General features: G+C 41.6%; 1 protein-coding gene and 1 long non-coding RNA gene across 12 annotated transcripts in view; one reads left to right on the forward strand and one right to left on the reverse strand.

Moving 5' to 3' along the window:
* Positions 1–224: 224 nt before the first annotated feature.
* LOC311431302 lies at positions 225–4,237 on the reverse strand. 2 transcript variants are annotated; one of them, XR_014689337.1, is made up of 3 exons: positions 4,075–4,190; positions 637–3,896; positions 225–498 (listed from the first exon to the last, which is right to left on the reverse strand). It is a non-coding gene; the product is annotated as an uncharacterized lncRNA (long non-coding RNA). The 2 variants fall into 2 exon arrangements; XR_014689336.1 differs by lacking the exon at positions 637–3,896 and having other exon boundaries at positions 4,075–4,237.
* A 188-nt stretch (positions 4,238–4,425) lies between these two features.
* Positions 4,426–15,542, forward strand: part of SEMA5A (semaphorin 5A) — a 342,620-nt gene continuing 331,503 nt past the window's right edge. The window contains exons 1-3 of one of the 10 annotated variants that reach the window (XM_084508661.1): positions 5,284–5,550; positions 6,661–6,752; positions 11,602–11,685. The gene's annotated coding sequence lies outside the window, so the exon portion shown is untranslated. Of the gene's footprint in view, positions 4,524–4,740; positions 4,936–5,283; positions 5,551–6,405; positions 6,546–6,660; positions 6,757–6,859; positions 6,968–7,168; positions 7,189–11,601; positions 11,686–15,542 lie in introns of those variants that run through there. The other 9 variants (XM_084508660.1, XM_084508655.1, XM_084508657.1 and 6 more) reach the window with 9 other exon arrangements.

The following is a 15,542-nucleotide window of genomic DNA, read 5'->3' on the forward strand; positions in this document are numbered from 1 at the left end:
TCGCACTGTTGGTGATGTAGAAACACAGAGTTCCACTATTACTGATCATGGACCTGTAGACAGAGAGGAACCAACTAATGGATTGCTAAATGCGCACCCTAGCTTGATGTAAGGAGGTGTCTTGGGTTTAACAACTAAAAAATTAAGGTGAAATTAAATTAGCCTATATAAGAAATCTGTGCAAAGCTGAAGACAACAGAATGTATTATCATCCAAAGCAGAGGTAAAGACGTACTGATATCTTTATTATGCTTTTAATAAAAAAATCCTGTATCTAGATTCAATTGCAATAGAGCCTGTGTAGGTTTGTAACTTTTCATAAATTCATTCCAGATTCTGGCCTATTCAAGAGACCAGAGTTATAAATATTTCCCATTATTTCTATTCCTCAATTTTTTTGATTTATCCAAGGCATTCTTCGTTCTCACCTTCTCAGGTAAGGACCTTCTCACCTTCGTTCTTGTTCTTCATTTTGAAGACATCAGTTCAGAGAAGTGGCTGAAAGATAGAAAAACACAGACACAAAAAAAATTGTTTGACTGCAGGTATTCATTGTAAAATATTCCTCTTTTTCTAGAGATGATATGAAGGTGAATCAGGAAATGGATGGCATTTTCAGGTCACATGAGTCAGTACCTCAGAATTCATCATTTTCACCAAATATCCAACTGCTTTTAGGGACTTGAAGTTAGATGGTCCTTATTTAATGCTGATATAACAACTCCTTTAACTGCCTTATCTGTCAGAGACTTTAATGAAAAGAAAGGCAATTACCAAAATGAGCTCACAGAACACATTTATAAATGCAAGTGCACATTTGTTTGTTTTATAGTTGCGTTGAAAATATCACCTTAAGCATTTGTTATAAAGAGCCTTAATCATACAAATACCATGAGAAATACTGCTTTATTCTCTCTTTTGATCACAAACAGTAAATAAAAACTCATCAGAAGCACACCTAGCTCTCAAAAGTCAAGCAATTTAGAATCTCATCTCACTGTTCCTAACTCAGAGATATTACAGATGCTAGACAGAGTAACCTTTAGATACAGCACATAATGTGAGGCAATCATCTGACAAAAACAGGAGAGAGTTTGCCACTCTGACATTTATTTCCCTGTGATTTAAAGCAAGTATTGCTATGGTGTCTTTTGCTAAGACAAATAAAATTTTTGCTCAGTCTGAACTTGTCTAATGTCTGCTACTGGGGAACATGCTACTAGGGATGCACAGCTACAGCCTTGCCTGTCCTGCTTTTTAACAGCATACTTCCCTCCTAGAACTGCCTGAGGATGGCAAATTTAAATTCTCTGGGTCACCTGCTTTCCTGGGGTGGAGAAGCCATTCATAGTTGTACACATAACATCAGAAGCCCCTGACATTTAAATGCAGCAGAGTCACGGTGATCCAGCTGTGAAGGATGACTTTGCCAAATGCAGGTGGGAAAGGTTCACACCACAGAAATGCAGCTGGCCAAGTTCTCTATTGTATCTCAGTGGGAAAGAAGGAAGAGACATTAGTGTAGACCTGATGAAAGGTCTCTCAGCAAGGATGCATAAGTGAGGTGGACTCAAGATACAGGACTGAACAGATGCTGGGTTCTTTAGAACTAGTTTGGGAGAGGGAACTTGTTCACGTGTGCTCCAGCTGCTCTGTTCGGGAGAGTTTGCAGTTATCAGGAGAGTTTCTTCTGAGTAGAAGATGATGTGATTGAAAAAAGAAAACACAACTGGTGTTTCCGATGGAGTGAAAAAAATAATAATAATGCAATGGCAATAAAACCTTTGAACTCTGGTCTTGTGAAGCAAGATGGGATTTTTACCATGATTGAAGCATAGAGTGCAGTGCAAGGCTCAGTTTGAAGCTAACTCCTCTTTCCCTCTTTTTCTTTTTTTTTGTCCTCCCTCCTTTTAACCTAACTTAACCTTTGTGCTTACAGTGCCTGACTGTGTTTTCCTAAATGACGAAAGACAGCCCTACTATTCAAGGTGCTCTTGATGAGTAGTGTGGAGACAGGCCTTCCTTTACACTGTGGCTTTCCTACCTGAACAGATGGAAATCCACCCCCTTTGCTGCTTTCTATTGCTCCTTATATCCTGGCACCACAGGGAGGAGCTGAAACCTGGCTTCCCACCAAGCTGGACGAAAGCCTGAAGATGCTGTGCAGCCTTTCCTCTTCCAACTGCACTGCCTGACTGCATGCTGCCATGCTGTAACATCTGAGGCTCTGTTTCCTTGTAAGCAAGGATCAAGAATTAGTGTCAGCAAGAAATATAATGACAGGAAAATAGAGGGCAAAGGAGGAGGAGGTCCATGCTGGAAGGAAGGCTGGATGGAACTGGGACTTGGTCCTGTGAAGGTTTTTTTCTTCCTTAGATCATATAGCAGCTGCTTCTTTCTTCCCTGTCCTTAGGGTAATACATCTGGATTACATCAGGGTATCCTTTCTTATTTTGGGTGTAGTAGCACACAGAGGCTTAGCCTAGAACTGAGACACCATGGTACAAGGTACCTGTACTGACACCATCCAAAGAACTAGCTCCTGATCGCATGGATTTATTATAATTATAGTATGTCTGGGGATTGCTTTGCCTAAAATTGTTTGTCTTGCTCTCTCAACTCATCTGATTTAACTCTGCACTTAGACATAGAGTTTAAATTATATAACATTTGGTAGCTTTAGTTCAAATACAGTTGATCTCATGACCAATTTCATACATCTTAGATCTTTGACCATGAGCTTCTCAAAGCAAAATCAAGTGGCATATCATTAATCATTGACTTTACCGTTGCTCTTGCCTGAGATTGGTAGTTAGTTATAAAGCACATGACTTAAAACCTCTCGAGGTGATATAAAGTATGATTTCAATGTAGTTTTTCTTAGGACACACTGTATATCATTAACCAGGTATCATATTATAGCTATAAAAGTCTCCTATTTATTTAGTTATTGTTTTAACATGTATGCCCATTCTTTCATAGCCAAACTGCAGAGGAATTGTTAGGGGCTAAAGTACGCAAGTATGCATCATTCTGGGTGCTAATGATTTATTTTTTTTCTGGCAGTGGGTTTTGCCTACACCATGTCTACCTTTCATTGTTGAAGTACTGTTATATATATATATATATTTCTTTTTCTTTCAACAGTTGGAAGAACAAACATATCTCCTATTTAAAAAGGAAAAGTCTAAAGTTATTGTAATAGATGAAGACATAGACAAAACATGAGACTTTCCAATATGGACAGATACATCTTAAAAACACAGCAAACAACTTAATGGGGTATGTATATGAATCATCCTATATCTGCAGTTACTTTGATAGCACTTTTCAGTTGTTAAATGAATTCTTAGAATTATTTTCTAGAGATGAGGAAATTTCACAGGAACGCGATGCTCCATAAATATTCATTATATTGCTGTCTTAAAAAACAGCATCGTTATAACTAAGGAAACATCCTTGACTCTCAGGGCTATATGACTGTGATGGAAAAAAATGTTGGCCTTTGGTATTTTTTGTGCCTTTTTTTCTTTCATACCAACAAACTATTAGTAAGGATGTTCCAAGTTCCAAAGCTTCATTTTTGATGGTAATTACAAACTTTCATTAACATTTCTCCTTGAAAAAGTTTCTTTTATCACGTAGCCAAAGTTGCATTCTCCCATGTGCTGGATGTTTCAAGCTCTTTGGCTTTGCAACATTTTGGCGCGCAGATAAGTTTTGACTCTAGCTGTTTTAATTAAGTATATTTTCAAGGGATTACTCCAGCGTGGATCAATTCCACGTTTTTGTTTGTTTTAATAAACTCTCGCTGCTTTTAGCCGTCTAAATGGAGGTCTCGCTGCAAACAGCACAAGCCAGTTTGTGCTGCGGTTCGTAGCAGAAGCATGCAAATACTGCTATGAGAGAGAGAAGGAAATAAATAAATAAATAAATAAATAAATAATAATAATAATAAAAAAACAGCTTTGATGGCATTCATTAAAACATACGGACGAACGAAAACAACCCTGAGCTTTAACACAGATGTGCGGGCTGCACCAAAAGGCACGCAGCAAGAGCTCGGCCACGTACCTGGGGAAGATGCCTCGGTGCCACGTCTCACTGGCCCGTCCACGCCGCCGGCCCTCTCCGGCACCCTGTGGGGCTGACACGTCGCTCCGTGCTCCAGGGGAAGGGGCGGAGAAAGCATCTAATTCTTCCCCAAAATGCCCCGGAGGGGGCCGGGGCTCCCGCTGCCCGCGGGCTCCGCAACTCCCGGGGTCCGGGGCAGAGCTGGGGGGTCCCGCAATCCCTTCCGCAGCCCCGGCTCCCCTTCACCTCTCCCTGCAGCGCTTCCCCCGGAGCCCCTCGGGGCCGGGAGCCCCCCTGGGGGCCCGGCACCCCCGGAGCTGCCCCTGTCGGGGCGAGGCGAATCCCTGCCCTCCCCTGGCCGCCAGCGTTTACTGCGCTTTGCTCTGGGGCGCCCCTGCTCTGAGAGCCGATCGCAGGGAGCAGCCTCGGGGCATGGTTTTTGAGCTGCGGTAAGTGCAAGGGAAAATAAATAAATAAAGAAACAAAAATAAAAACGCAGAAACCAAACCCCAAGCGCAAACATTTCGCTCAACCGGTTGCAACTTCTCGGCTGGCCCGGAGGGGGGAGCAGGGGGAGGGAGAGTGAGGGGGGGGAAGCGGTGCGGGGGCTCCGTGCCCGGGGCAAGGCGGGGAGCGGGGGGACGAGGGGGCGGCCTCAGCATCATCCCCCCCGGGGCTGCCGCTGCTCCGCCCCGCCGAGGGGCGCTGGGGGGGCGGCGGCCGCGCCTCGAACTTGGTGGGGGCGAGCGGGGAGAGGCTGCGGCCATGGCGCCGTGAAGCGGTGGCGGCGCCGCGCCGGGGAGCGGGGCACGGCGCGGCGGCGGTGGTGGTCGGCACGGTGCTGCCCTACGGTGCCTGCAGGTAAACCCCGTCCCCAGCCGCCCTCCCGGTCCCTTTCGGTCCCTATACCCTCGTGCGGAGCTCGGGGAAGGGGCGCGGGGATGCTTTGGCGCATCCCCTAAAACCTCCGTCCGTCCCCGGGGCCGTCAGCGGGACCCCCGGGGGTGGCTGTCCGGGAGCCCCTCGCTTTGCTGGGGCGCCCCCGGGGGGCAGGAGCCCCGGGTGGGCTCCTGAGAGCCGCAGCGGCCGGTGCCGGCAGGGGGAGCCGGGGGCCAGGCGGAGAGGCGCTGGCGGGGCGCGGAGCCCCCCCCAGCACCCGGCTTTCCCCGGGCACTGCCTGGCGCAGCTCCCCCCAAAGCCCCAGGAGGAGCAGGGTTCCCCCCGAAGGCTGCGCTGGTTTTGTCCCGGAGAAGGAAAACCGTCCTGGTGGGGACGCCCCCGGACTTTTGTCGCCCTGGGGTGTCCCTCGGTACTTGTGGTCGGCTGGCGAGGCTCCGGTCCGGGGCGGACCTGAATTTTGGCACTTTGAGAAGTGCAGGCTCGGAGTTGGCGTTCTACAACCGCGCAGGAGGCGCCCCGCTGCGCTCTGTTCCTCTTTATTTTCTCGAGGATTGCTCCACCGGATTACTCCAGCGGGTAAATGACAGCTGTCAGGCTTTGTCGTGTCTGTCCGGATGGAAGTGTGTGGGGCAGATTGTCGCGGCGATAGACTCCCGGGGGGGGGGGAGGGGGGCTGTCAGTGGCACCTGGCTCCGTAGCACACCGTGCCCTGCTGCCAGCGCCTGCACGCAAACGCGCCCTGGCAAAGAGAGAATCCGCAAGATTGCAGCCAAGGAAAGCATCCTGAAACTGAAAACTTGTTATAGTATAATAGCGTGCTTGGGCAGCCTTAGGATAATTTAGATGAGCGTGTTTTCTGAAAGCAAAATACTTCTTTTCTAATTTTCATTTTTATCAAGACTAAAATAGTGCTAGCCCAGCTAGGACTCTGTGAAATTAGAAAAACTAGATTTTTCCTAATGGAACTTGCACTCAGGTCTTAAATGTAGCACTTTGGGCACCTTTGGGCTGGTAAGTAAGTAAGGCTCTGACATGATTTAGCAAAGTTTGACTAACTAAGAATTGTTGAACTCGGTGATCTTTGCATGGAGAGACTAATGGTACTGAATCAAAACTGCGTTGCTGTTTGTAAAGGCTAAGATACAGCCTTAAGTGCTCCGTCTGGTGAGAGAGATTTTGGTAGCCTGCTGTATTTTGTGCTGTGTTCCCACCTTCCTGGCCAGCATTTAACTTCATTACGCTTACTAATGGGTTCATCTCAATTCCTCATTTTAATGTTGAACAGCTGCGAGAGGTCCCGCTGAGAGCAAAGGCTTGGCTCCAGAGGGTGGCAGTTTATAAAAACAAAATACTGTTTTGAACTAAGTAGTGCAAATGCTTGCTTTTAAGTTGTATCCTACCTTCCTTAGGATGTTGTAACAGTTTTGTTTTGACTGAGAAAGCTGAAGGCATTGGTATCAGTAGTGTCTTATTGCTTTTAATCTTTAACCAGTGCTGTTTTCTTAAAATATTTGCAGGTAGTAGGAGTGCTTGTGCACTTTGTAATGATCCATAAACTTTGGTTATTGCAGGTTTGTTGTGCTGATTTCCTGTTGGGCAGGCATGCAGAGGGTGGTAACTATTTATTCCTACTGTTTTCAGAAGGAAAAAAACCTTGGTTTTGGTGGTGGTGTTTTTTTCCCACAGGCAGCTCATGGAAACCATGTGGATTTTAACTTGTGTTGATGTAGTCCTATACACGTACAGGATTACCGCTGAATGAAGTTCATTACTTTCCAGTGAGTAAACTATTTATTACAAGCCATAAATCGCAGAAATACGACTGAAGCCTCCTGCAAACTTTATTCTCTGTGTCAGAAGTTGTGTGAAGGAATTCAGCACAGGAACAGCTGAGTTCCTGGGCAAGCAGGGGCAGACCCTATCTGTGCTCCACAATTTGAGGGCTGCCTCGCTGGGTACTGCCAGGGCTCATTTCTGTGCTGTTGGACAACACGTAAGTGGCTAGCTGATAGTGCTATCAGTTTCTCGGAGGTGTGTACTACCAGTTGCTACTAGGGGTGTGTGTGCAATCTGATTCTGCGTTACTTAGCGTCAGGCAGCACCTCGTAATTAGTTAATATGTTGCGATGACTGAATTCCGAGTAGCAGCGATACGAGATGTAGCTGCAGGTTTAACATCTGGTTTATGAAATTTTGATATCATCTCAATACTTGGTAATGTATGCTCTGAAGTTGCTATAGCTTCTGAGATAAATTATTATTGCTGCTGCCGTAATTATAAGAAGCAGCATTGAGGAAGTTCTAATGTTCTGTGACATTGCTTTATGGAGATCTTTATTGGGAGTTCTTGTCAATGCTAAATTTTCTCCAAATTATTGTTAATCAGTCTGTTTTTCTTCATTATCTTCCTTTTATCCTCTTTTGCATGTGTATGCATTCCTCATTGAAGTTACAAACTAGACATTTGCTGTCACCTAATGTGTGTGGTAAAACTGTAGCTGACTCAAAATAATAGCTTTTCTTTTTATCAAAACATTTCAAACTGACCCTTCTGTGATATGTAGCTTTTGTCAACTGCTTCTGGTAGGCTAGTTTTAATTTGGAGGCTGCAGCACTGCAGCTGTGACCTATAAAAGACAGGTGGCAGTCTGCTCTCTGTAATTCTTCCAGAAACCTGAATTTCACAGTTTAAGTTGTGCAGGTTAGGCATAGTTTGCTGTTAAAGCTGTTGCTGAAAACAGCAAACTGTTTTCACAAAAGACTGGGGATTTTATTTTAGCTCGCTTCATAAGCGTGTCCAATTATTTGTTTAAGAACTTTGCCAGGTTGCATCGAAGTATAGCACATTTGGCTAACATTTGTCAGGAAGGTAGCAAATGTAAACCAAGCTAATGACCACAAAACTGCAGCCTAATTAGTGTCTTGCTCTTGATTTTGCTAGAAATGTGTGTTCCAAAGTATAAGGCATGTAGATCTATTGCTGTTTAGTGGATTTGTTAATGTATTTATTCTCAACTTTGCCTCTTCTCTGAGGTGATTTGGCATAATCCAGCTGTCTGCTGCATAAATCAATTCTGACTCTATATTCATTATTTTTGTATAAATACATTAATAAAATCAGGGACCACTTGGAAAGAAAGCGTTATTTGTTCCCCAAAGTATATTAGGAAATCAGGTAACTTCAGAAAGGAGCTCATGTTTGGTGGTGGTGGTAGCAGGATGCTGGAATTAGCATAAAGTCTGTATTGAGACCTTTGCAGATAAAATTTTTGGGTTTAACTCAAATCTCAGAACCATATTTTTGAATGTTACCTTTTCAAAGAGTTTGATTTATTTTAGCAGACTTTAAGTTCTGTGTATCAAGTCAGCTGCACTGTGACTTCCAAACTTATCTCTGTTTTGCTCATCAGTGTTATTCAATTTCTGTGTAATAGCAAAATGGCACAAATTTTCACTCCTTTTCCCATTTTTGAAATCAGGATATCTCTCTGAGCTCCAGTATACCTTAGAGTTGTTAGATCATCCATTACTGAAAGAACTGGTCAGTATTTTCATGACTGGGGTTTCTACCATCCCAATAACGTAATGGAAATTGTTTCACTTGGAGGACATTGAATAGCTGTGAATCTTTGGCATATAGTTTGCTGATTTTGAATGCATTGCTAGATGAACAGTAACATGCAACCTTTTAGTAGTGTTTGGTTTAGGAGAAGCTTACAGAAATTATAACTTTCAGAAAGCTGAAAGGACAGCAACAGGCTGCATGTGTCTCTGTAATGTTGGGGATGCTTTCTGAGCTTTTACAAAACACACTCCAACCCATTCATTGGGTGTATGTGATGACTGCAGGGTTGGCTTACAATGCAAGTTGGATGTCTTGAAGAGATGAGCCATACTGCAAATTGCGGAGTTTTCCCAGTTTCTTTTCCCTACACTTTCTCTGAATATCACTATTGAGCTCCTTTTTCTGCTGCCCTCCTTGCCTAGGTAGAAGATCACAGCACTATTGAAATGTGTTATCAGATTAGAATTAGCTGTAACTGTGAATAAGGAGCACTCACTAAATTTAACAAAAAGTCTGGTATAGCTGGAGAGAAAGTACTTTAACAATTTTGGACTTGGTTCTTTTTGCCTAAAGTAAGGTTGTTGCTGAATCATTTGGTTCTATTGCTGGGGAACTCTGCAGGCAAAGGTATGTGAGTGAACATTTATCCTGTAGTTTTAAAAATGATCAGGCAGTTTTTATGCTTGAAAAAACACACCACAGAACCTCAGAAATTCCTGTGTCTTGTTTTTTGTTCTTCATAATCCGTATCATTTCAGTGATATGTTTTCAATGGAAGTTCACTAGCACTTGCATTGGCCCCAATGATTATGAAGCATACTGTACAACCTCTGCTGAAATGGCCTGGTGTGGCAGTAGGTGTACAGGATAGAGCCCTTTCTGTTGACCTTGTCCAATAAAAGTAAAATTGGACCAGTGTTGAACATTGAGGGAAACTCCTGGTCTTGCCAGTTATGAGAGGATACGTCATGTGTATTGCCTTGTGTGTCTTACTCTACTAAGTCAGAGTCAAAACTGAAGGCTGTGGGAAGGGATTGCATCTTGTGCACGGTCAATGGCTTCTCTTTTCTGTGATGGGCTTCCTGGCGTGTTCTTCAACAACAGAACCCAGATTAAGGAACACACCAGCCCAGATGAAGTGCTGTTTTTTGATGTTCTCATCTATTATACCTTGTTCTGCTTCCTACACTGACCTCACAGTAGGGTTATGTGGTTATTTTACTGGATTACTATCAAAATCAATGGTGGTGGTGGAATTCTAATTTTTAATATAGCTTCTTTCACTCCAGTCCGTACTTTTTTTTTGCTCACTTTTTCAACCTAAGAAATGACATCAAAATATTTAATAAGAATGTTTAGGAGAAAGTAAGTGTACAAAATAATAGTAAAATCACTATTAGCATCTGATGCTGTATTGACCAGTGCTTCACTGTGGGACCCATAGTGTAGCCAACAGACAGGATTTCAGCATTGGAAAGGAACGGAGAGGGCTGTTTTCTGACAGTGCTCTTCAAGGCTAGCCATCTGAACAGTCAGGCTTATGAGCTAGCTGCAAAGCTGAAGTAGCTCAAGTTGGTGTGGGTAGTGTACCTGTTTCTGATGTTGTAAATCCATATCCTCTCTTGCTTACTAGAATACTTAGAGAGAGAAAACACAAAAAAAAAACACCACCACCACCAGCAAACTTTTTGTCTTCTAATAAAAGTTTCTCCTTGTGACCTGGCAGTCCTTGAGTGTTGTGTTCCCCAAGGGCAGGCAGTTATAGGTAGAGAATACACTCAGTAAGAGAGTTCTGCTGTAGTTTGTCATTCTTTGCTATTCTTTTTTTTTTTTTTTTTTTTTTTAATGTCACTCAGTTGTCTACTGGGTCCTTTTAGTTGTTCCAAAGTAACTCTTTACGTGGATCTGGACTGTGAGCAATATTAGGGAATGGATCCTCTTTAAAATGTTTTATTTTATTTTTTCCTCTTTCAAGTACCCATGGCTGCTGATGTCAGTAAGGCTCCATAGGCTCTGATCTCAGCATGAGTTAGGGTGGGGAATGAATATTGCCATGAGAGAAAGGAGGGGAGAGGAGAACCAGTTACGTGGGTAAAAAAAATATGATTAGTTCCTCAAGTAAAAACGAAATTTAGGACTGGCAGAAGAATTCTGGGAAATTTTGCTTCAGTCATTTAAAGTGTATTGATATAGCCTTGTTTTACCCTATTTTTATAAGATGCTACAGGCTCTCATGTGCAGATTGCAAATGAACTGAGACCCAGACATATGCTGGTCTTCACCAAGAGTCTAAATGCATCTGCTGAGGACTGAGGTATCTGAGATGCAATGCCTCATTGCATTGCCCTTGAATGTGTCAGGAAAAGGAGAAATTCAGGGTAATAACCTGTTAAAAACTGGAGCTCAGTCTTCCAGAGCTTGTCTGTCAGACCTTACTCTGTTGAAAAATGATAATGGATTCTGCTGGAATTGGTAGCATAAAACGACATAACTGTTCTGAAAACCTACTTTGATTTGCCAAAGGCATGAGGTCATGCATACAGATTTAGGGATGTGTGATTGCTGAAGAAGTTAGAGTTTGTGAGGAGAAAAACTTCTTTTGATAGATGTGGGTATGAGTCCCAAAATGCCATTAACGTGAGCCCTGGAGACTTGTCATAAAGATTGGTCAGGGTCTACAGGCTCACCTGAACTGTCCAATAGAATTGCAAAATTTTCCAAATGATCTTCAGTTGCTTTCATGACTGTGTAAGCTTTGACTCCTTACCTGAAGAACTAGATGTGACTTCAAAATTAAACATAAATCAGTGCACCCTGGGTATCATCTTTTGTCTGGCAGTAATAAAAAAAAAAAAAAAAGCTAGCAACAATAGCAAAAAGCGAGACCTAGGCTCTACATCAGAATCACTGTTCTTTTTGTGGTGCTTGTCTGTTGTTTTAAACTAAATTTATGGTCTGGGTGGAGGGGCTCATTTTGTTCCTTCAGTAATCCTCTCTACGTGTGAGTTTGCAGCTAGCCTTTGGAATAAAATTCCATTTTTATTCTCATCTATAATTGGCAGGAAAAATTGTTTTGCAAATTTATTGAAACTGAAGGCCAAGGAGATCAGCATCAGGGCTTGAAGAAACACAGTCCTGAACTACAGGTAAACACTTAATTCTGGTATTTGACTTGAGTCTTTGTATTTGTCTCTCAAACCTAAAATCATGAAGTGCTCTTAAAAATAACTTGAGCAATGTATTATTATTCCTTTCAATACCTATATGAACACATTGTCCACAGTGGTCTGTCTGCCTCTCAGGAAACACATATTAATCTTTTTATAGGATGAATGCTGACAAAGCTTGTTCTTTAATTTCAGCTGCAGAGGTGCTGTATTGTGATTTTTTTTAAGTCTTTTTTTTTTTTTTTTCTTTTTGAAGTACAAGTTTGTTGTAGGGATATATTACTAACACTTTAATATAAGGAGATGCAGTATTTTCATAACTTCAGACATAGGGAGCTCAGTTTGCAAAGAACTATTCATGAGGTTAACTTACTGTTTTGATGTATTGTGAATTATTTGCTGTAATCAGACTTGGTTCAAAATTGCACATCAAATCATTAAATTTGTAGATTTAACGTTCCCCATGTAAAAGTATATTATAAGATACTTTTTTTTTTTCCTGCTACTCTCAGTAATCTTGACTTTAGTGAGCTCTGAATTGCTAGCAATGCTAACACTGACAATTTTGAAATTGGCATTTGAAACAAATTCAACAGTTGATGTTCTGTGCTCTCTGCACATGCTGACACGTGCAAAGATGGATCTGTGGCAATAGATCAGGTCTAGAAAACTTGATTAGAAATGAAACCTGAGGGTCTAGAGATGTTTGGATTTAACCAGCAGGTCTTGTTCACTTTTTGAAATCTTGTCTTTCCTTACCTTCTTTCCTCATTTTGATGGGTGTTGCTCTGTGGCACGTTTGAGTCCCTTGTTTCCTTCTTGCTTATTTGATGACTAAAACTTTCCAAGCCTTATAAGAAATCATGGATAATGTGTTGAATGTTCTTGCTTCCACGTAAGGAAAAAAATTTTCCACAAATCAGTCCTCATATGAAGAACAGTGTTTCTGTGAATGTTTATATTAACCTACAGAGAGATGGTAAGTGATATGAGCGATCTTAGGAAAAATCGTCTGGCTGTTTCTGAACATTGTTAGATGTTAAGTACGTTTAATCCCACCCTGCACCTCAAGACATTAAGAAGAGAAAAAACATTCAACTTCGTGATAGTATCTAGGTCGATTTCCATCACTGTATAACAAATCCTACAACTATTAGGTTTATGTGAGCTGAAATGCTTACGTGAAACTTACATTTATGACTGATTCACAAGGAATTGCGTTAACAAGACTTAGTATTATATTGTTCAAGTTTACGTATCATACTGCGACTGAAAATAATTTGGGAGTGTTATTGTAACAACTGACTGGGAAAGAACTGATGGCCATGCCTGGTTGATAATCTCTTCAGCCTTAGCAATGGTAACTGGTGTGTGAATAAGCCATTTGCATCTTCTGAAATGTCTTGTATAGCTTCTTTTTGCAGCAGTAGTTGCCAGGGTGTACTCACCATTGTAACAGTAGGGTGATTACTGTACTTTTTTTTTCTCTTGGTCCCAAGAGTACTTCACCGGAGAAAGCTATTCCATCAATTTACTATTATCGCTTTTCCTGGTGGTAGGCCTGGCTGTTCAAAAATGAATGGGGATGTTTCATTCCTGCCCCAAGGTGTCTGCGTTTGGACTCGCAGTTCACACAAGGAAGTCTATACTTGCTTGTGTAAAGTGACCACTTCCAGTGAATTCAAGTGCACTTCAGGATGTGAAGTGTGGGCTACACTCCGTGCAGAACTGTCAAAGTAAAAATAACATTTCTGGTGCCTTATGCAGTGTTTTATGAGTTAAGATGGAGACACTAGCTACCTGCCCTTCCTCTAGCATTTCTGTTGACCAGAAGCTGCCTGTGTCTTTCATCTGATGTGTTTGAATTGCTCAAGATTGAAACATCAAAGGAAGATTAAGTATGATGCATCCATATAGCAAAATTAGAGAGTTGTTAGGTACTTTAAAAACATGAAAAATATATTTTAATAAACCTAGGATATAATAGGCAAAGCTCATTTGAGCAATAACTTTTTTTTTGGTAGGAATTATTGGATGGAGCTTGATGTCCAGAATTATTTTAGTTAGGTGACTGGATTGTAATAGTGCTGTCTCCTGACAGTAAAACCTATCTACGGTTTATAAACTTTATGTTGATTATAAAATGTATCTGTGATATTTGTAGTTTCTTAAAGAAATGTTTGCCAAAAACATTTGTAGATGCTGTCTTACTGTATGCATGGTCAAAATTAACTTTCCTTTCCAGTTCCTATATATATACATTTTGTGTTTCTGTGTTTCTCTACATACACACACATGCACCCTCCTTGTCCAAATTCTTATGGTCTATTCCAATTTGTCACAAAGTAGTCTTGGCTAGACTGTATACCCGCACTGTTTCTTGAGTCAAAATGCTGCTGTAGCATCCCAGACAAAAGCAAATGATAGTGGAAGGACAGACAAGCCTGTCTGCAGGAAAGAACAGGTCAGTTTCAGTCCAGTGGCTAGCGCACAAGACTATGCCAAAAGACAAAGTGAATTGAAATAGAGATCAGAACGCTGCTCTGATAGTTTTAGTCTGAGCTCTGAAGAGCTCATCTCTTTGAAGAGCAAAGAAATGTTGGCATCAAATATTGATTATGTGTGCTATCTAAAATTCATAAACTTAACTTTTCTCTGGTAAGATGGAGTGCAGGGAAGAATGGAGTAGCATTAGCTAGACAGTAAGGGGAAAAAATGAACAAAAGAAATGTAATTTAAATTAATACTTCACAATGGCTACAGTGAGAACCTTTAAAGGCAGAGGTCATGACGTGATTTGGCTGGATTTAGAAGATACTAGTGAACCAGTAGCATTCTGGTAAATTGTGAAGCTGTATTAATGAACAGCTTCAGACCAGGAACATGGCCAACCTAACTGGGCTACAGTAATAAGAATGTACGTAGAGGTTTGAAGTTCTGAAATACTTTTATTCTTTTTCCTGAAAGCTCATGAACACTTTCTAGGTACAAGAAATTCTCCACAGTTTGCTTTTGCATGGCCATGCATTCTTGCTGCAGGCTGTGATTAAGTCCATTTATCGTGTAAGATTTAAGTACACTTATGTTTTTGCTCCTAAAAACATAAGTGTACTTAAACATTTTGCTCCTTCAGATTGTGCCACCTTCTGTTCCCTTAGAACTGCAGCTGTAGTTCCAGAAGTGTGATCAATAGATACTAATTTGTTACTGGAGATAATCTATGGCAGTATGTTGCTTTTCTAAGACTCTCAGTTAAACGCTAGGTGATGAGGTTGCGTAATACTAATGAAGCAGGGTGGAAAATTGAGAGTTAACTTTGACACTGGATCATGGACCAAAGAAATTTGGAAATAGATGCTTTAAAGGGTTTGCTATATAACTTCTAGTATGTACTATATATTTAGCAATATTAATAAAATGAGCTTCTATGCTCTGTAGAGTTCCTTTTGCTCTGTTTATGTATTAAGGCAAAACAATTGGAATATCCCTTGTTTTGTTTAATAATTTGTCTTAATTCTGCTAGATCTGCCATGTATAGGACACTGCCTAATGTAAGGGAGGCCAGGGCACTTCTGTGTTTTGCTAGCAGGTAATACGTTTGTAAATGCATTAATGAACAACTGATTCTCCAGATACTCAAGTGATTCTTTTCTGCATAGTAATAAACTGGTCTGAATGGCAGTGATGGTTTAGTTTGCTGATCTCTCCCTGACTAATACATCATGTATGAAAGCCTGTTGTGAGTTTTACATCTACTTTTTTCTGCTTTTGCTTTCTAGTAAGTCAGCCAAGATGGTGTCCGAGCAGGTGAAATTGTTTCTGAAAGCAAGTTCTTT

Source organism: Aythya ferina (genome assembly GCF_964211825.1).
Source record: "Aythya ferina genome assembly, chromosome: 2".
Lineage (NCBI taxonomy): Eukaryota > Metazoa > Chordata > Aves > Anseriformes > Anatidae > Aythya > Aythya ferina.